A 21,867-nucleotide genomic window follows, 5' to 3' on the forward strand; every position below is an offset into this window, starting at 1 on the left:
AAACAATTCCTTTTCTATTCTTCTCTTTGCCCTTCGAGTTGGCTTTGTGCAAGGGCTGGGCTTCTGCCTTGTTGTGCATTTATATGCCCTGATGAAATGTAGACACATCCCCCATGGTCTGCTGGTTGGGAAACTCCAATAATCTAGCCTTACTCTTGCTAGGACTCCCATCTGGGGGCTGTGTCTAGTGCCAGACACCTGATGGGAAGACATTCTGCTTTGAATGGACTAATGTTTCAAACCATGATGCCAGTATTCACTATTTTGAGAATCCCCCCTCCCCCTGATCCATTAGATTGGACCCAAAATGCGGCCTGACAGACATGTATCTGAATAAGCTGCCCTCTTCTTGGCGAGTGATAATAAGACTAGTTACTATGTACCAAGGATTTACCTTAGACCAGGTCTTTGGTTAAAGTATTCTCAATCCTTTTATTGGGTTGAACCATGCCATATTACCGTATTTTTGTAGGTCAAACCTGGTAAATATTGGCAATCATGTGGTTGTACCTAATATCACTTAATATTTATAACATTTCTATGAGTTAAGCCTCAGCTGAGCCAGGGCAAGGCACATGGATATCATGGAAGCTGATAATTTGTGTTCTTTTAAATTGATCATCTTTAAATTTCTAGCACTTCTAGAGAGGCTGAGGGTAGTGTGAAGGGAGGTGGATAAAGGGTATTCCTGTTGGCCAGGCAGCCATTCTTCTATTTTACAGAACAATTATACTCTGGCCCAAGATTTCATAAAGTACTCTGCCAAACAAAGTCCTACTGCTAATCAGACATACCTGTCCTTAGAAGGTGGTTTAGCAACTATTTATTTATACTTAATGTTGCTTTTCCCTCCCCTGCAATTGATTAGAATATTCCTCCTAGCTACATATTCTATTTTTTTGTGAAAGAAGTTCTGGAAAATACTTTGTCCTACTTCATTTTGTTTTCAGTAATGTTTTGATGCATTACATATAGCTGCTTGGAAGTCTTGATAGATTTCATCTGGCTCTGGATATATTCTCTCTTTTTCAGATGAGCAACTCAAAGCTCAGATAAGTTAATAAATGTGTCAAAGATCACACTGCCAGTATGTGCTAGAGCTGCGATTTGAACTCACATCTAGATTACCCCACATCCAGTTGTCTTAACCACTACAGAGTCCAGCTCTTGTTGCCCTCAGGCATAGTTTCCCTAGTTAAGTTAGCTAAAGACATAGTGCTTAAAAGTATGGTCAGCCTGGGCTTGAATACTGCTTTACTACTCACTAGTCGCACATGTAGGGTAAATTAATCCTCTGTTTTCAATTTCCTCATCTGTAAAATGGAGATAAAAATGCATCCTTAAAGACATTGTGAAGAGTCAATGACTTAAGAAGAGTAGCTATTGCTTTCATTTATTGTATCCTATCCCCATACAGTTAATTTCTAACTCCCTTGCCTTTCCATTGGCCTGTGTTGCCAAAGACCCAGTGTATCTTGGACTAGGGTTTACTTAATCTGGAGCCAGCCTATCTAAAAGTCCACAGAATCTGCATCCTCCTCTCCCTGTCCACTTGGAACTGGTGCCCAGAAAATCTAAATGACCAACATTAAGGGATTAAGTGGTACAAATTTAATAGCCACCAATAATCCCCTAGTGTTAGATATTTAGATTGTGCCAAACTTTTGCAATTATAAACACAAAGAGCAGGGACAATTAAAGGAAAATGAAATAGAAAATTTAAAAGGTCAAGAGACTGATTATATAAACAGACAATGGCCACACCATGTATCACAATAGAACTCTGACCTACGACCTCTGCAACAAGCAACCTGGGAAGACAAACCACACCTCTGCAGCAATCTGTCCAGAATTTGGTCAGTCACTGCCAACTGCTCTATTCTGTGCCCTTACTTCCAACTCAGAACCAAGCAGAGAAAGCCAAATATGCTCCCCAAACTGATCACATTAGGTGCCTTTTTTCTAGTTAGCCTGACTCTAGCTTCCTCAAAGCATACCTGAAACCTTCCCATTTTTCCTTCTGAAAAGTTTTTTCCACCACCCTGCCTGCCTCTGAATTTCTACCAAATGTTAAGTAATAGCAACTAACTCCTTGCTACAGCAAGCACTGAATAAATACCCTCTGCTTGTTCTCATTTTGGTGGGTTTTGTTTATTTTCAGTTTTTCTGGAGGTTCCACTGAGATATTGTCTTTGCTGTCCATCACATGGATGCCAGCCTTGAGCAGATGTGATACCACAGAGGCCCCTTGTGCCTTGCTGTCCATAGCTTGTAGACTCAGTGCCAATGTGGTAAGTGAACAAACATTGGATCTGAACTCCATACCCTTGTGTTGAGGTTCTTGGCTGTCTCTCTCAGTTTAGTAAGTGGCATTTGTTATTAGTTCTCATTTGTTTAGCATCCTTGGTGGATTCAGGCCATTCCTTTTTATTCCTTTGGTCTCTTTTGTGCTCTTACATAGGCTTTGTAGGCCTGTTGTTTGTGCCACCCCATAGACTGGTGAATTTGAGGTTCTCACCAGACCAGCATCCATACAAACATTGCTGTGGGTCACCAATAGGTAAAGTTCTCCTTCCATCTAAATATTTGTCCTAAGAGCTCAGCTTTGATCCAGAGAGACTGTTTTCTCGTTTTCTCACTTCTGGGGTGTGCTGTCTGTTTTTGGAGGCTTCCAACTGTCAGATTGGGGCCCTGAGACATAAAATGCACAAGCATCAATTTCAACTGACAGTTGCCAGCCCTCATGGGATTGTTTAAGTATAAATCCTTTCCAGGTCTTGGGAAAAACTCCTGTCTTATCTGTACTCGTTAGAATCCTAATTTTTTTCAATTATCTCTCTACATGATATAACTTCACCAAAGATGATTTAGGCTTTCAGTGGCTACTCTGGGGAATGTTTGAACTTGAACAAAATTATTCATTTGAGAGATGCCTTGGAAGATAAAAGGAATTAATATTTCTCAGGCCCAATGGTAGCATTTTTTGTTTTTTTGTTTTTTTTTTTGTTTGTTTTTGTTTTTGATTGATACACAGAAGCCTTCAAAGAAAATTCTGATTAAAAGAATTGCTTTATTAAATGATGTTTTGGCCAAAGCTAATGAGTCATTAAGTAATGAGTCAAACTTAAGTAACAGCATACTATACTTGCTTTCTCTAGTGAATCATTTCCTTCCTTGTCCTCCGGTTGCCTTCCTACATCCAGTTCTCTTTCCTATTCTTCAGATCTATCTGGTTCTATACCCCTGTTTACTCTTCTCACCTTTACACCTTGACAGGATGCCCCTACCTTTTCCCAAAGGCCTTATTGAAGACCTCAAAATGTCAGTTGCCTCTAAACATCCTTCTTGCCTATGAATCAGATATACTGGCTACAGTAGAATTGAAACCATAAATCCAAGCTGATTAAGAACTATAAGGATTTCCCTGAACCCACACATAACCAGCAACTATTCTTAGAAGGATTTAAGAATTTAATTAGTTAATTAATTTAAAAAAAGATTTTATTTATGAGAGAAAGAGAGAGAGGCAGAGACACAGGCAGAGGAAGATGCAGGCTCCGTGCAGAGAGCCCGACGTGGGACTCAATCCCGGGACTTCAGGATCATGCCCTGGGCCGAAGGCAGGCACTAAACCACTGAGCCACTCAGGGATCCCTGAGAATTTAATTTAATTTAGAATCATTTTGGGTGTATAGCACCCAGCGTTGCATGACCTATATCAACTTTTACACAAGTTGGTTGGAACCTGAGATGGCAAAAAGACTTGAACTGCCCCAGGAAGGAACCTATAGGATCTCTCTTTCCACAGTAAGCCTGAGGATCAAAGAAAGCCCCCAAAAGTAGGGTAAGGTCTCCTGAAAGTTGTTCCTTAAACATTTCCATTAAAATTAAATGGATCATAATTTGATCATGCAAGTAGCAAAAAGAAGAATTTTTTTTTTTTTTTTAGAAAAGAGGAAATTATAGGAGATTTTGGGATAGACGAGAAAATAATTTCTGACATCTATCAATTAAAGCACCAATATAACAGCAGCCCTTTTATTGAAGACTTACTAAGAAAACAAATTAGAAGGGAAATAGCCCTTTCTTACTGAATGACAACACCTGATAGAACAGTTTGAAAGTGCTCTATACAGAGATGAACCAGGACCTCAAATAAACATATAGTCCTACAGAGCAATCAGTTGGGTGGCCCACTTCCTAACAGATAACCTATTGGCAAGAATACCTGTAGAAATTCTTAACAGAGGGAACAATGGAAAATAAGTTATCCCATCTCGGAGAAGAAAAACCAAGAAAAAGAAAAGTCTCTCAATTCAGATCAATGAGATTGCTCCAGAGAATGAAAAAGTGCCCAGTATTCCACCTAGACTAGTCTTAAACATGCAAGGTAAATTCATTATGAATATAAGTAGTCAGCCTGTCCTATTTCTGGTAGATAAGCATGCTATTCTTTTTCTGTTAAAGTCTGCCGCCTTTGATCAACCTCTTCCTTGCATTAAACATATCACACAGATAATAGGTTTTTCAAGTAACTCACAGCTTCCTTATCTCCTGGCCTTTGACTATACCCTGCTCTATGATATTGTCCTTGTAAGTTTAATAAGAAGAGACTTACTTTGCAAACGGAATTGCAATTAGCATATGAGAGGGATAATTTCTTGAGGTTCTAGAGGTCTCCTCTATTTATAATCAAGTTGTGTCTGCTTTGGATATACTTTTGCCTTCTCCATTATAATTGATATATATCTCAGAGATCTTGACAATTGATGAATTAAAACATTAACTGACATAGAAAAAATAATTGGTGCAGAACCTATTAAAGTTCAGATAGATCCTACCAAACTTTTCCAATATCCCTTGAAGCCAGGGTAGGGAAGGACTCAAACCTATAGTTTATGACTTTTTATCCAAATATATTCTTATAGCCTAAACTATGTCTTGTAATGTTTCTATCTTTCCAGTAAATAAACCAAATGGATGAAGAGAGTGATTTTTAAGATCTCAGGGCTATCAACAAAGTTGTAATTCCTTGATTTTTTTCAGTAATACCTTACCCAAATATCATCCTTAAGACATTGGATGCACTGTAGTAGACCTTTGTTCTGCTTTTTTTGGTTTGCCTCTAGTAAAAGACAGACAAAACCTTTTTGCCTTCATCTGGGGACAAAAAAAGATCCTGGGCAGCGAGTGAAGCATCCTTCTATTTTCCACAGGTCTCTGATCAAAAATTAAATGATTTACATCTGAAACTAATGATGTGCTATATGTTGGCTAATTTAATTTCAATAAAAAAGAATTAAATGATCTAAATTTTAGAACAAATAATTAAACTAAAAAAAAAACAAAAAGCAGTATCAGACCTATAAATTCAGAGAAGAAAATAATGGTTGACAGAGCGGAAGGGGGTGGGGAGATAAGCAAAATGGTTGAAGGGCTGTTGGAGATATAGGCTTCCAGTTCTGAAATGAATAAGCCATGGGAATAAAAGGTAGAGTATAGGGAATAATGTCTATGGTATTTTAATAGGATTGCATGGTGACAGATGATAACTACCCTTGTGTTGACATAGCATAACCTATAGAGTTGTTGAATTATTATGGTGTACATCTGAAACTAATGTTACATTGTGTGTCAACTATATTCGAATAATAAAAAAATCTAAATTTCCCCCATGATTCAGTTTTGATACAATATATAGATGGTCTACTTTGTTCAGAGAACAGGTAAGCCTGGAAAAAGATTTCATTACTTCTTCTTAGTGCATGCAGAGAGAAACATAACATTTCAGAAGATAAAATTATAATTTTGCCAAAACATAGTCCATTATTTAGAGTAAGAGCTATCCACAGAGAGAAAAATATGATCTCCAAATACACTAAAAAATATGCAAACTTTCCTACATCCCTCACAACATAACAATTGAGAGCATTTCTCAGTTTAACTGGATGTTGCAGACAATAGCATGCCATGTTTTTCTGAAATTGCAATACTTGTTCATGAATTAGCTAAGTCCTCGTAAGATTTCTCTCTCTGGGAGCCCAAACATGACCAGGCCTTCTGGAACTTGAAAATATTTCTTCAATAGCTTCCTTCCTTAGGCAACCCTAGCTATGAAATGCCCTTTGTCTGTTTATGCATGAACAGTCTGGACAAGCCCTTGGGTTTTAACTCAACTTTATAGGATAAATAAAATACCTATCATATACTATAGTTTCATTCTTGATCCAGTTACAAAGGCTCATCTCCCTTATCTTACAGCAGGAGCTGCTGCAGCAAAACCAATCCATGCTTCTGACAACTTAGTTCTAGGTTCCCTGCTTGACCTCTTGGTTCTTCATCCAATATAGATACTATGACTGACTGAGAACACTCAACACTTTTCAGTGAGCAGATTAACCTTTTATGAGAGTGTATCACTCTCTCCCTCTCACATTACTGTTCACCACTGCAAAACCCTGAATTTTTCTATTCTCCCGCCCCAAGCAGAAGAAGGACCTCATCATCCTTCCCTGTTAGGAAAATGTCTCACTGAAAGTTATAAGAGGTTTCCATTCAGAACTTTGTTCTAATGTTATTTGTTAATTAATCATTAATTCCTGGGCCAAAGGCAGACACTAAACCACTGAGCCACCCAGGGATCCCCAGTTAAGGAGTTTTTAGATGCTACTTCTACTTTTTAGAAAGATAGCTGTTATGAAAGTTGAGGTCCATGAAAAAGTGAAATCCTATCCAGCTTCTACCCTCCATGGTCTACATATGTTTTAGCTATTGTATGTCTATTTTTGGGATGTACTGATGTTGAAATATTTCCTTGGCAAAAACCAATAGTCCTTACAGTTGCTTGATTTTTTGTTTCCAACCTGGGATATACTAACTTTTAAATTAGATGATTGAGACACACTCTTTATGGGAACCATTATTTAAAAACTTTGTAAGTTGTCACCAAAACCTCAAAAACTGAACTGCCTGTAACACTGTAACATCCAGATCTGTAATGATTAAGAGAAACAATGGCATTCTTAAAATTAGCATAATTATCAAAACCTTCAGTAACCCTTGGCCAAAGGTAATTCTACTAGGTCTTTTGGCCATATAGTCCATTTCCTACATAGGCCATATAGGCCATATAACACATCAGTTATCCATATATGAACTGGTATATGGAAGGTCTGTACATTAAGGGATTTCATCTCTAATACTAGACCCTGCCCTATTGCATGAAGATATGGTAAAATATTGCAAGGGACTCCTATATTATCCCTAGTTCTTTCACCAAAAGTTTAAGGCGTCCCTCTCATGATATCTGCCTAAACAATCTTTTCATGATTTTCAACCAGGGCATTTCATCTATTGGAAGAGACATAAGAGGAAGACTACTTGAATTTCATTGGAGGACACTTTAATAACAAATAGAATGGTGAAACTCTAGGGGGTCAATCCTTGGAATCATATTTCACAAATAAAGAAGCAATATGGAATTCCACACATTTGGGAGGCCACTCAAATATGAGACCTCAAAAAAGGTTTTCATGGATCCTTTAGAAACAGCTGACCTATGGAAGTAGACAGTTGGCCCAAGATCTTAAGAACAATCTGATGATCTCAGATAATTGACAGCTTCCACACAACATGTTAAACCAATACCTCTGCATAATCCCTATTTTGTTTTTCATCTGCTTGCTTATTATCCCTTGCCTTGTCATTTTCTATAGTCTTTTTTGTTTTGTTTCAAGTTTTAAATTCGAGTTAGTTAACATGTAATAAATTTAATAAATAAAACTTATTTATATGTAATAAAACTAATATTAGTTTCAGGAGTAGAATTTAGTGATTCATCACTTACATATAATATCCAGTGTTCATCACAAGTGCTCTCTATATGGTTTTCCACCCATAATGGTCTTTTATCCCCCCTTTTCATTCCTTTTCATTACAATTGTCAGGTTATTATTGAGTTAGATAATTCCAGCCTAATAGTCAAAAGACAAACTCTAGAAGTTATTGATGATACCACTCTTGCCCTAGATAGGATGTAACTTATTGGTATGAGTAGTAGACTCATTGTTATAGCTTTTTTTGTTGGCTAGTCATGGTGGTGTTTGTATCCATGCTAATAGTCCTTGTGTATTCAGATCAATGAAACCAGCGAGATAGAGCAGGTTGTATATCTCTTAAAGAAAAAGTGATTTGAGAGGCATCTGGGTGGCTCAGTCAGGTAAGAGTCTGCCTTTGGCTCAGGTCATGAACTCAGGGTTCTGGAATAGAGATGCCTTCTCCAGCATCTCCAGCCATATTTGCTTCCAACTCTATAGTAACAGCAACAATAACAAAGAAATAATAATAGCAGTTAAACTTCACTGTGTGATATGTTTATAATGTATATTCTTATTTACATTAAATAATAATATATATATTCTCATGTCATCTCCACAAAAATCCCAGGAAGTCTATTTTTCCTGTTTTGTAGATGGGGAACACCAAGTTCACAAAGCTGGATATTGGCAAGTCGAGCATGAGAACCTCCATTTCCTAATCCCTAATTCTCTAACTAGGACTTTATTTTCTGGTCAACATTTGTTTAATTAACACAGAATAATATTTTCCTTTCTCTAAACCTATCTAAGTACAGCTGCCAAGTCAATTCTGACCAACAGAAGTAGCTGAGACTAAATTAATGGTTTTGGAGGGAATATCAAGTTCAGTGAAATGAAATCCTGTTAAAGCAATATAGATTGGTGTCCAGGAAATATCAGAAACTCCGGTGCTTTGTCAACAACTTGGCTATCAGGCTGAAGTCCACCTGGATTCCTCTTTAAGGAGTTCTTCAAATGTAAAATGGCTCTGCAGAACGTCTAACTCTTAGGTCTCCCAAAGTTCTGGGCAGGCCACTGTCTTTGGCTGACATTTCCCAAAATACAAATGCAGAGCCTCGAGGGTAGGAAATCTTTTAATTTTTTTAAAGCTGCGTATTGAAAGAGAGAAATTAGGATATTCCCAGATGAAACTACTGGAAACTCTTCAGACTTTTTCCTTTTGTAGCCCTATTGTAGGCAGCTTTCTGGTTTGACTTGAGAGGAGCTGCTAAAGGAGAAAAAGTGCCTGTCTATAGTCTCCCCACTCAACCCCCCCATTCTTTGGTTGCCTGTACTAATAGGATGTTGGAGTCTGCAAAGCAGGCTTCAGGCGAGGCCTCCAATTTCAGTGGAATTGGTCTGATGAAGAAAGTAAAATGTGAGCCCCAATACTGCTCAACTGTGTCAGGATCTGACCTTGCACTGTTAAATGCTGAATGCCATTGAGGAGAAGAGAGCAGAGGGGAAGAGAAGAAACATATCTACTTATGTTCCTAAATCCCAGTCCATACCTGGGCTTTAGATGCAAAAGAGCTGGCAAAAACAAGTGTCTAGAGTTTCTGTCTCTATAAGAAGCAGTTTTATTTTCCAACGAGATCCATGCTGAGTAGCCATATAAATGACTAATGACCATGAGAGTGTCCTGCCCCAAACCTTGACCTTCAAAAATTCTTGGTTCCAAGGAACCCTATAGAAGCTTTCTCTCTGAAGGAGTCTCTGAGTTCTGAACCTTTCCCTCTTCATCTTTCACTCATTGGAACCCTTCTTTCTTACAATGGGCTTTGTGTATAACCCCTGAATCTTAGCAACTCTGTCTTAGAGGTACCAAAATGAAGGCCAATGTTTTCAGACATGATCTGGGAAGCCATAGAGCTTCCTCAGATACCCCACATGGGTGAAGGCCCTTTCCTCTTTTCCCACCCTCCTGCTCCAATACACAGCCCAGTTCAATCCGGAGGAGCTCAGCTTTGAATTGCTTTGCATCCTGGGCTTTTCTTCTGAAGGAAGGTTCAAATGTTTATGGTCACTGGTGTAGCCCAAGGCCCTCTTCATGTTTCATTTATCTTTGTAACCCTGGTGCCTTCTACCAACCTGGCACAACAGAGGTGCTTAATAAATATTTATAAATGCAAACAAGTATTTCATTCATTTGTCCATTCATGTGTTCACTGGAGAAACACTTGTTCAATTCCTCTTGCATCGTGAAGACCATTTACCCACAATTTCTGTGACTCCATTGACTGCAAGTCTTCAGTTAGCCAATGTATTTGGCTAGAAAGCATCCCTTTCTCCCCACTTACTGCACCATCTCTGTGCAACCCATGCTGTATCCCAGGCTGAATCAGCCTGAGGGTTAAAAATGAGGTCATATTAACAGTAACAGACATTATTTTTTCTGGCTTTACTCCCAATCTGTTATTGTACATTTTCTCTCATTTGCTGGCCTCATTTCTCTTTGAGACATGGTTTGCTGTAAGCTTTGTCTCCTTACTAACACACAGGATGGTGGGAGGGGCCTTTTGCTGCAAAGACTATGGAGCTTTAATAGAATATATATCTGAAAGTACTTCGGGCAAGGGAAACCGCTCTCCAAGGGTCAGAGGTTGTTATTAAGTAGGGCTGCCTGCCAGCCAGCTGGGTACTTGTGAGAAATTTAGGATGCCAGGGAGAAGATACTCACCCAGAATAATTGATGCTGTTGTTAAAAAAGCACTTTGTGGTCAAGTCTCAGACAAATCTTAGTCTTTCCCATGGGGAAAAGCCACAGCTTGTTGGTAGTGTTTCTATTTGGTGCTGGCATCATTTTGCCAGCTGTTTGAGCTAGACTGTGGTCCTTTGCTTCATTCAGCTAACATTTAATGAGTACCTCTCAATGTTTACTTTGTGCATGCACTCATTCAGGCATTCATTCATTTAATGATTCATTCAACAGATACTTATTGTGTTCCTACTATGTGCTAAGGGCACGGCAATAAATGAAATGAGAATTCCTGCCCTTTTAGAGTTCTATTCTAGTGATAGCAACATACAGGTGAAAAGAGAGGTGAAGTTGTATAAATATATGCAGTATCAGATGTTGATAAGTGCCGAGGAGAAAAGCAAAAGGAGAAAGAGAGAGAGGGAGTGTTGCGGGGGGGTGTTGGAATCACCATTTTATTTGACATAACCTAGGTAGGGAAGACTTCATCACAAAGATGATGGCAACTCTATGAGCTAGATGCTGGTTCTATTTTATAGATGAAGTACCTGAGCTCAGAGGTGAAGTGACATAGTCAAGTGCATAGTCATAGTGACATATGCAATTTTGCATAGTCACATGTTAGTGGTTGAGTAAGTACTTGGGCCCAGATCTGTGTGACCTTAAATTTGGGCTCTTTCTACAATGGAGCACTGTCTGCCTACATGTTTTCATCTGTAAAACATAGAGCTGGATTAAAACAGGACATAGAATCCTTCCTTTCTGGCTTTAAGGTGCTTTGAGCCAGTGGTCTTTTCTGAGGGCTGCAGAACATTCTTAACTGCTACCAGTAATATCAGAAATGACTAACATTATATTACCCACTCTTTTGTTCACTTTGAGGCAATTATTTCTGGCTAGAGATTTGGCTACAAGTTAGATCTTTGACACACAGATGCGATACTGCAAAGTGAAATGGAAGAGATGTTTTGGTGCTGTGTAATACTGTTAAAGTGAACCAATGTGAGAGTCATCAGTATTTTTTTTTTAAAGATTTATTTATTTATTTATTTATTTATTTATTCATTCATTCATTCATTCATTCATTCATTCATGAGAGACACAGAGAGAGAGGCAGAGACACAGGCAGAAGGAAAAGCAGGCTCCATGCAGGGAGCCCGACGCGGGACTCAATCCAGGGTCTCCAGGATCACGCCCTGGGCTGCAGGCGGCACTAAACCGCTGCGCCACCGGGGCTGCCCTAGAGAGTCATCAGTATTATTTATGGTAGTAGATCACTTAGATTTTAAACAATATTCAAAAAAAATAAGCAATATTCATGAATATCATAGAAAAGTAATGCTGAAAAAAATCTAAATATTGGGTTGCCAGAGAATTCTGGAAGGGGGTTGCTGTACCATCTGGCTGTGGATGGGTGTGAGAGTTCTGGGGACCAGTGAAGAGTTGTGAGGTCAGATGGAGGGGGCACACTGCTATCTTGAAGTACAGAGCCTCCAGAATTATAAGCCAGATCCTGTAGCTAAGTTCCAACCCTGAGCGCAGAGATTGCCTTTAGATTCTCTTGTGTCTGTAAGGCCAGGCATAGAGCCTCGTACTCGATGTTTCAATAAGTGCTTGTTGAGTAAAATGAACATATAATGACATGGATATCTGAGAATGTATAATACAAGGAATGGGTGCTGGAATTGGGACTACATATTGCTTTTTCCACACTCTTCATCTACTCCTGAACGTCACTACTTTCGCCTGTGTTAGTTTTCTAGGGTTGTAGTAAGAAATATCATACCCTGGGTGGCTTAAACAACAGAAATTTAGTTCTCATAGTTCTGGAAGCTGAAAGACCAAGATCAAGATGTCATCAGGGCTGATTTTCTCAGGGGCCCCCCTCCTTGGCTTGTGGATGGCCGCCTTCGCCCTTTGTCTTCACTTGGCCTTCCCATTGTGCCTGTGTCCTAATCTCTTGTTGTAAGAATACCAGACATTTTGGACAAGGATCCACCCATATGATCTCATAGTTTTATCCTTCTTTGAAGGCTCTATCTCCAGATGCAGGCACATTCTGCAGTTTTGGGCATTACGACTTCAGCATGTGGATTTTAGGGGAATATAATTTACCCCATTACAACTTCTTATACAAATTACTTGCATATAAGTCCTTCTCTTGTTTCTACTTTTGCAAGGGACTATAAGGTAAGCTATGACACTATTAAGTCTCTTTCTCCTCCCCTTCTGACCTCAGTGTATATGTCCCTATGTTATCTATCTATCATCTATCTATCTATCTATCTATCTACCTACCTACCTACCTACCTACCTACCTACCTACCTACCTATCTGGTTGTTTTGTTATTATTTGTGTTGTTGTTGTTGTTGGGGTGCGTGCGTGTATTTGTGAAATTGCATCCAAATAGAATATCTGGTCATTTCTTCAGGAAATTCTCTTAAGAAAAGAACATTATAATGTCTGAGCAGCAATAAACCTTTCTTTCATGTATGATGTTCAAGCAGCCTTAATTGTGTAGTGCTTTTGACAATGCTCTGCTGATTCCTGAGTTGTCATTGCTGTATAAGCCCCATTAAAGGCTATACAAACTCCTTTTGAGCTTTCTCACAGCTAACTAATCATGCCTTGATTGATGGAAAAGTAAGCACACCTTGATTGCTTATGTAATTTTGAATTAATTACATTACTTACAGATTTGTATGTCATTGAGGAAGGTACTTATCAACTGATTCTAATTAATGTATAACAACTTTATGATATACATGGAAGCTTTAAACACTTAAGATATTATAACTCCCAAGGTTCAGTTCATTCATTCCTTCATTTCTTCATTCATTTGATGAATATTTATGGAAATTTTGATATGTATAAGGTACTTTGGGAGTTGGTATGGTAATGCAGAGAGTGTATAATGCTGGGTGTCTGCATCCTAAGATAGGAATGACAGGCACACACATAATCACAAAGTGTAATGGCAATATATAGGATAGTTCTGGCTTTTTGTTTTATCTTTATTTGTATCCGTCCAACTAGGAAAATAAAAATCATTTTGAGGTAACTTAATGTAGGAATTGGTTACACAGGTGATAAGAGATCTGTGGCATTAAGAAGCCCACACCCCTGTATTTTAGAGAGACAAGGGAAAGCAAGTGTTCCTAGAACCTAGGGGTGGACATCACTGGGCAAGGCTTGACCATGGCCACCCTATCAGATGACATTGTACCTATGGAAAGAATGTGGCCCTGGAGCATAGAGAAGGAGTGGGGGATACTTTGGCCCCCTTGCTCTTGCTCTAGTCTCTTAAGTATCTCCGCTGGGAGTTTCAGCCTGGAGAGGTGAGTCCCTGGTATATGGAGCAGAGGAGGGCGAGGAATGGATCTGAATGCAAATTGGCCTGAGCCTTGCACAGAACTCTAGGATTTATGAATGTCTAATACACATTACACTTAAATGTAGAGAGAGTGTTTACATCATTCCAGAGTCACAGACAAGGTCTGTTTGTGGAGAGGATGCTCAGTGCTGTGTATGTATGTATCTGATGTGCACACCTGGGTAGAGTGGGAGTGGGATGAGGTAGACTGCTAGCCTGGAAGAAAAGGGAAAGATGGATTTCTCCCAAGTAGTGGATCTGGTGGGAGTTGTTTAGTGGTAAGCTGTCTGCCATTAAGGTAAGATATTTGGAAAGAGAGAAAAAGGATTGGAGTTTACTTCATGATTGAGCTAAGGTAGGGATCTAATAATACAGAGAGTGGAAAAATATAGCCTTACTGGGAGGCATTTAACAGTGGTTAATTCATTAATAAATTCAGAAAACATCTGTTAAAAGCCAACCATAGACCCAGTGAAGGTCTATGCATATCCATATGATATGCAAAAGTAGACTTGTCTCTGGACTTATGGCTTTTATGCCCTAGTGAGTGAGAAAGATGTTTATTTTTCAAATGATTACAAATGTGAATAAGTACTAACTGTGATAGAGTAATAAGGAAGAGTGCAGAGGATTATAATGGTGTACTGTAGGATGATACTGATCAGGGGATCAGCTGGAGGATCCAGGGAAGGCTTTCTACAAGAAGAGCCAGTTGCTCTGAGATCTTTAAGTATATTAGGAGTAGGACTTATAAAAGCAAAGAGAGGGAGTGGGGAAGAATGGTCCGGGTCAAATAAGAGCCGTGCAAGAACTGGTGTGTGAGGGAACATTCCAGAGAGATGAGCCATGGTGAAAAGTAGAATCTTTCAGTGGAATTTTTCAAACTGCTTAATCAACTGTAGTTGAAAGCACACCTTTCTGTAACCTTCCAATCCTGAAATTACCTGATTTACAGCATTTAATTGCTTGCTGACTTTGGGTTCAGTTCAGTGAGAGATGCTTTGAGAGATAAAAGAACAGCAGGAAACAGGGTGCTTTTGGTGAGTAGAGCATAACATGCCAACAAGTTGAGTAACCATATACAACAGCATATGATTAAGTACTGCAAAGAGGGGTCTACATGGCTGGAAGGACTGGAGGTCAGGGAAGAAAGCAGAGTGGGGTGGGGCTTCCTGTTGTCACCTCTCCTGATCAGACAGCTAGTATTCTCTACTCTACAGGAGGGAGTCTTACTGAAGAGAATTCTTGGCAGCCAGTCGATAATCACTATATCAGCTGTCAGTTGTGTAGCTCACAGGAAGGAGCAAGGACACAGCAGGTGAGGGTACCATTGCTGTGTTGTGCCAGGTGTTTGAAGTGTGTATTGTCTCACTTAGTCTTCATAGCCGCTGTATGAAATAGTATTAGTATTCCCATTTTATAGACAAGGAAGCTAAGATTTGCTTGTTTGGACAACATGCCCATGGTCATACATTTACACAGTGGCCAGCTGGGATTAGAACCCAGTTCTACCTGGCTCTAAACTCAAAGCTCCTACCATAGCCCTACCACAGAGGCTTGCCTGCTCACTGTAGTTAGTGTACCTGTATGCTTTCTTGATTGATTCTCTATATAGTAGTATTCTTCATAAGAGAAGGAGATGAATGAGTGGGGAAGTGAAGTCATTTTTTGAAGAATCTGCTGTTCACCAAGCAATATGTTTGCTAATTATATAGAATATTTCATTTAGTGTTTATAAAAAACTTCATGCTAGATATTATTCTCTCCATCTTACAGGTGAAAGAAGTTGTTAAGTCTAAGGTCTTTCATCTACCAAGAGAGCAGAGCTGGGATTAGATTGTGGGTCCACTTGAGTCCAAACTCCGTGTTCTTTCCATCACATTAGTCTCTGGGACCCTCCAAGTTATGGTTGTATCTTGCCCTGCCATGTGCTTTCTCATATTCAAAAGTTTTTGCTCATTTATTTACTTTTTACACATTGTATACCATTTTTGTGATGGACACTGCAGGAAGCACAGAGAGTAGAAAAGATTTTAATTCCTTTTTGCTCTTATGGTCAGTACTATACTTTGTGACACTCAATTGTTATACTGTTTCTTGGAGTTTACTCAATGGATATTAGCACTTAAAGGGATCTTACAGATCACAAGGCAGTGTTTCATATTCTAAAAGGTTCTTGAATGGATAAAGAAGATGTGGTTTATGTATACAATGGAATATTACTCAGCTATTAGAAATGACAAATACCCACCATTTGCTTCAACGTGGATGGAACTGGAGGGTATTATGCTGAGTGAAGTAAGTCAGTCGGAGAAGGACAAACATTATATGTTCTCATTCATTTGGGGAATATAAATAATAGTGAAAGGGAAAATAAGGGAAGGGAGAAGAAATGTGTGGGAAATATCAGAAAGGGAGACAGAACGTAAAGACTGCTAACTCTGGGAAACGAACTAGGGGTGGTGGAAGGGGAGAAGGGCGGGGGGTGGGAGTGAATGGGTGACGGGCACTGGGTGTTATTCTGTATGTTAGTAAATTGAACACCAATAAAAAAAAAAAAAACAAAAAAAAAAAACAAAACAAAAAAAAAAATAAAAGGTTCTTGTAATCAAGGTGTAAAAATTCAGAATTTGCACAGAATTTACTGGCATATTAAAGAATACTATACCAGGAAGAAGAAGAGTTACCTTCAGGAACATAAGGATCAAACAATATAAAGATGTATATTTAAAAAATTTTCATACTAATATGTCTAATTAAAAAATTTCTATGATCACTCTCCAGACATAATAAAAGACAATTGATTAATGCAACATCACATCTATCTTATGTATATACATATTTAATACATGTATGTATAAATGCAATTACATACATGTCTACATGTGTATAACACACATACATACACTTCTGAAATTCCACAAAAGGGGAGCTGAACAAATAAAAAGGCATAGGGCAGCCCCGGTGGCTCAGCGGTTTAGCGCCGCCTATAGCTCAGGGTGTGATCCTGGAGACCCGGGATCGAGTCCCACGTCAGGCTGCCTGCATGGAGCCTGCTTCTCCCTCTGCCTGTATCTCTGCCTCTCTCTCTCTCCTCTCTGTGTATTCTCATGAATAAATAAATAAAATCTTAAAAAAAAAAAAAGGCATATACTAAGTTCTTGGATAGAAAGACTCAACATAGTAAAGATAAAAACACCCAGACTTTAAAAAAGGTTCTTAGGGAGGGCAGCCCAGGTGGCTCAGCAGTTTAGCACCGCCTTCAGCCCAGGGTGTGATCCTGGAGACCGGGGATTGAGTCCCGCATAGGGCTTCCTGCATGGAGCCTGCTTCTCCCTCTGCCTGCTTCTCCCTTTGTCTATGTCTCTGCCTCTCTCTCTCTGCCTCTCGAATAAATAAATAAAATCTTTTTTAAAAAAAAGTTCTTAGGGGGGATCCCTGGGTGGCGCAGTGGTTTAGCGTCTGCCTTTGGCCCAGGGCGCGATCCTGGAGACCCGGGATCAAGTCCCACGTCGGGCTCCCGGTGCATGGAGCCTGCTTCTCCCTCTGCCTGTGTCTCTGCCTCTCTCTCTCTGTGTGACTATCATAAAAAAAAAAAAAAAAAAAAAAAGTTCTTAGGGAAAAAGAAACAATAAGAGTAGCCAAAGAACACAGAAAAAGAGGAGCAATGAGGGAACATCAGTTCTAAAAAACATTACATATCACAAAACTTTAATAAATTAGTGAGGTTGACTGATAAGTAAGGCCAATGAAAAAGAATCAAAATTCCAAATATATATGAAATTCAAATATGTATAGAGATTAAGATATAATAAGTTTAGCAACTCAATTCAGTGTGTATGTGTGTGCGTAGAATGGAGCAATAATAATAATAATGGAGTCTTTATAATAACTGGGTAGCTATTTGGAAAATAATTAGATTCATATTCACATTATACATGAAGGTGAATTCCGAATGAATCAAAGACTTAAAAATGAAATCATAAAAGAAGTAGGAGAAAATATGTGAGTTTTTTTATTACTTGGGAAGAGGAAAAATCTTTTCAGTTATTATACAAAATGCAAAAGGCAGAATATAGATACTTTATGTATCTAAAAATCTGTATACGAAAAAAATGCTATCAACAGAGTCAAAAGACAAATTACCCTAGGCAAAATATCTGTGACTTATCATGTATGCCTAATCTCTCTAATATATAAATAACACTTAAAAATCAATATACAAAAGATGGTCTGTCCACTAGAGAAATGGCCAAAGGATATGCATAGACAGGTCAGAGAAAAGGAAAATCTCAAACTAAAGACTCTTATAAAAGAAAGAGTCACTTGATTTCTTGCATAATAGGGGAAATTAAAATTATATACCATTTTCACCTATCAAATTGGCAAAAATTCAACTATGAGATAATACCTTCATGTTGCTGAGACTCTGTGGAAACACTCCTATAAGCTCCCAGTGGGAGGAAAATTGATAGAATTTAAACAATACTAAGCAAAATTACAAATGCATTTCTTATTTGACCCTACAATTCCACTTTCAGGAAATTATACTATGGATATATTTACCCATGTGAAAATGACATGGAATATTATTCTTCATAGCAAAAGATTGGAAATAATGTAAATATTCATCAACAGAAGATCAGTTAAACGGAATTTTGCAGCTGAAGTTTTTAGCAAGATCTCCAATTTGCATTTTTAAATGAAAAATCAAGTTGTAGAACAGTGTGTATAGTATATAAGGAAAATGGAAAAAAAAGAATAAATACATTTGCTTTGATATCCATTAATATCTCTGAAAGGACACAGTACAACTTAATAGTGAAAACTTGTTCTGTTATTTTGTTTTACTTTTTCTTTTGGAGAGAGATGTACTGGGTAGCTGGGGAATTTGGATAGGAGAAAGGTTTTTCATTTGATACATTTTTCTACTTTTTGAATTTTGAAGCACGTATAATATATAACTGATTTTTAGCAATTCAATACCTATGAAATGTATGAATGAAGAAACCCCAAATTCTCAGGTTTTTTTCTGGGTAACATTTGGAGGGCTGACCCAGAGACCCATCCAGTGTACCTCCCTACCTCTCAATGACCTCCATAGCACCATTCTGGAATCCTGTTACCACATGGACAGTCTGAACACCAACTTTTAAAGTCTGAGACTAGTAGATATAGAGCATCTCTGAAAGGCCTGGCATGTAGTAAATATCTTGGCAAACGTGAACTATTGTTTTTATTTTTATACATTGAGTGTGGGCAAACTGAATCATACACATAAGTCAGAAATAGTTAATTAGATTTTAAGATCCTTGTATAAAAAACTTCTTACATGGTGCATATTGATGACTTGACACATAGATATTTAACAAGCATGAGGTGATGGATTGACCTCACCCTGTGGTATTGCCAGTGATGAGCAAAGGCCAGATGGTGGGTGGAGGTTATGGGCATGAGGTAACATATCTAAATGTGGTAGCTTGTCCTGTTGTGGACCCGAGCAGCTTCATCTCCTGAGAGAAGAGTGTTCAGCAGGCAGAACAAATTTCAAATCACAACCTACGGAGGGAACATGGCATGATGGGAAGCACATGGGATCTGGAGTCAGAAGATCTAGTATATTATATCCATGACTTATTCACATTGTAGCTTAGGAGACCCTGAGTGGGTCTGTTCACCTGTCTCAATCATTGACTACATCCTTGCAATATCTGTCCTCCTTTCCATGGCTGTTACAAAGCTCAGGGGATCTAACTAGATTTGAAAGCATTTCAAAACTACGCAGCAGCATGGATGAGTGCAGCATAGTACATGGCAATTTCACGATAATGTTAGCCCTGTTCACTCTCTGCCTAAGTGGAGGAGGATTTGTGGCTGGTGAGGACAGTGTTAAATTTACAGAGCAACCCAAGGAGAGACTGGCTTGCTCTATGGGGAGACCCAGGACTGATGGTAGGCACTTAACAGCATGTTCCAATTACAGCATTTAAATCTAATTGCATACTCTGTTAATCTCTGTCAGTGCGGCATCATTTAATATCATCACGGCAGCCTCTAATATCGTGAGCAATGTGAGCTGAGTGAGACTATTGAAAAAGTTCAGTCCCAGGTCTTCATATCCCCTTTAATTCTCTCTGTCAATTATGCCGCAGCCAAGAGTTCAAACAAAGGTCTTGGGATCCGGGCTTGGAGCTACCTTTTTGAAGCGAAGTCTCTCATAAATATACAGATTATATCAGGAACCTCCAGTCCCTTGCCTTGGTTATTTTTGATAGGTTAGTTAAATGACTAGTCCCTGGGGTATAAGTCACTATGCACTTATTTCAAACAAATATTGTAAATGCTATCTGTTCCATAGATTATAGTTTTAGAAATAACATGGTGTCACTTGCACATGTATTTCCCACCCTACCCCCAATCCTCCTGGCTCAAGTAAGGTTGATGGAAAAAAGAAACCCACACAGCTACTGAGCTCAGTTCCTTGCACATAGTAGGATTTTTGTTTTTTTTTTTTTTTTTTCTCATTTTGAATGACAGTTGATTAGCATGAAACCACTGGTGACAAACGTAGGTTGATTTTTTACATATAACTTATTTTGAGTATAGTTGGCACACAATGTTATATTAGTTTCAGGTGTTCAACTTAGGGATTTGACAAGTTTATACATTATGCTGTGTTTGCCATAAGTGTAGCTACCATCTGTCCCATTACATTGCTATTACAGCATCACCGACTACATTCCTTCTGCTCTGCGCTTTATTCCCGTGACTTACTCATTCCATATCTGGAGGCCTGTATCTCCCTCTCCCCTTCACCCCTTTCGTTCAACTTCCACCCCATTGGCAACCATCAGCTTGTTTGTTCTCTGTAGTTATAGTTCTTTTTTTTTAAATTTTTATTTATGATAGTCACAGAGAGAGAGAGAGAGGCGCAGAGACACAGGTAGAGGGAGAAGCAGGCTCCATGCACCGGGAGCCCGATGTGGGATTCGATCCTGGGTCTCCAGGATCGTGCCCTGGGCCAAAGGCAGGCGCCAAACCGCTGTGCCACCCAGGGATCCCTGTAGTTATAGTTCTGATTCTGCTTTTTGTTTGTTCATTTTTTAACATTCCAATTTTTTAAAAATGTATTTATTTGTTGATGAGAGACACACAGAGAGAGGCAGAAAAATAGGCAGAAGGGGAAGCAGGCTCCCTGCAGGGAGCCTGATGTAGGACTCGATCCCAGGACCCCAGGATCACCACCTGAGCCAAAAGCAGATGCTCAACACTGAGCCACCCAGGTGCCCCCAAGATTCCATTTTTTTTTAAGATTCCAATTTTAAAATTTTCAAGTGAAGTTATATGGTATTTTTCTTTTTTAGTCTGACTTATTTCACTGAACGTAATATCCTCTAGGTCCATCTGTGTTGTCTCAAATGGAACCATGGAACCATCTCATCCTTTTTTATGGCTCTGTTTATCTATCTATCTATCTATCTATCTATCTATCTATCTATCTATCTATCATCTATCTATCTATCTATCATCTATCTATCATGTATCATCTATCTATATTTTCATGTCTTAGCTATTGTAAATAATACTGCAGTAAACATAGGGATTCATATATCTTTTTGAGTTAGTGTTTTCATTTTCCCTGGATAAATCTCAATAGTGGAATTACTGGGTCATATGGTATTTTTATTTTTAGTTTTTTGAGGAACTTCTATAGTATTTTCTACAGGGGCTGTAGCAGTTTGCATTCCCACCAACAGTGCATGAGAGTTACTTTTTTCCTATATCCTCACCAGCACTTGCTATTTCTTGTGTTTTTGATTTAAGCCATTCTGATACGTGTGAGGTGATACCTGACACATGTGAGGTGGTTTTGATTTGCATTTCCCCGATGATGAGTGATGTTGAACATGTTTTCATGTGTTTGTTTGCCATCTGGAAT

General features: G+C 38.7%; 1 long non-coding RNA gene across 5 annotated transcripts in view; it reads left to right on the forward strand.

Annotated features, from left to right (window-relative positions):
- The window catches only part of LOC119871878, a 280,228-nt gene that overhangs the window by 65,484 nt on the left and 192,877 nt on the right, over positions 1-21,867 (forward strand). For 4 of the 5 annotated variants that reach the window (XR_005359688.1, XR_005359689.1, XR_005359687.1 and 1 more), the window contains exon 3: positions 2,162-2,291. The exons of the other annotated variant lie outside the window; for it this stretch is intronic. This is a non-coding gene — a long non-coding RNA (uncharacterized LOC119871878). The remainder of the gene's footprint in view (positions 1-2,161; positions 2,292-21,867) is intronic. 5 annotated transcript variants of the gene reach the window in all.

Source organism: Canis lupus, chromosome 5 (genome assembly GCF_011100685.1).
Source record: "Canis lupus familiaris isolate Mischka breed German Shepherd chromosome 5, alternate assembly UU_Cfam_GSD_1.0, whole genome shotgun sequence".
Classification (NCBI taxonomy): domain Eukaryota; kingdom Metazoa; phylum Chordata; class Mammalia; order Carnivora; family Canidae; genus Canis; species Canis lupus.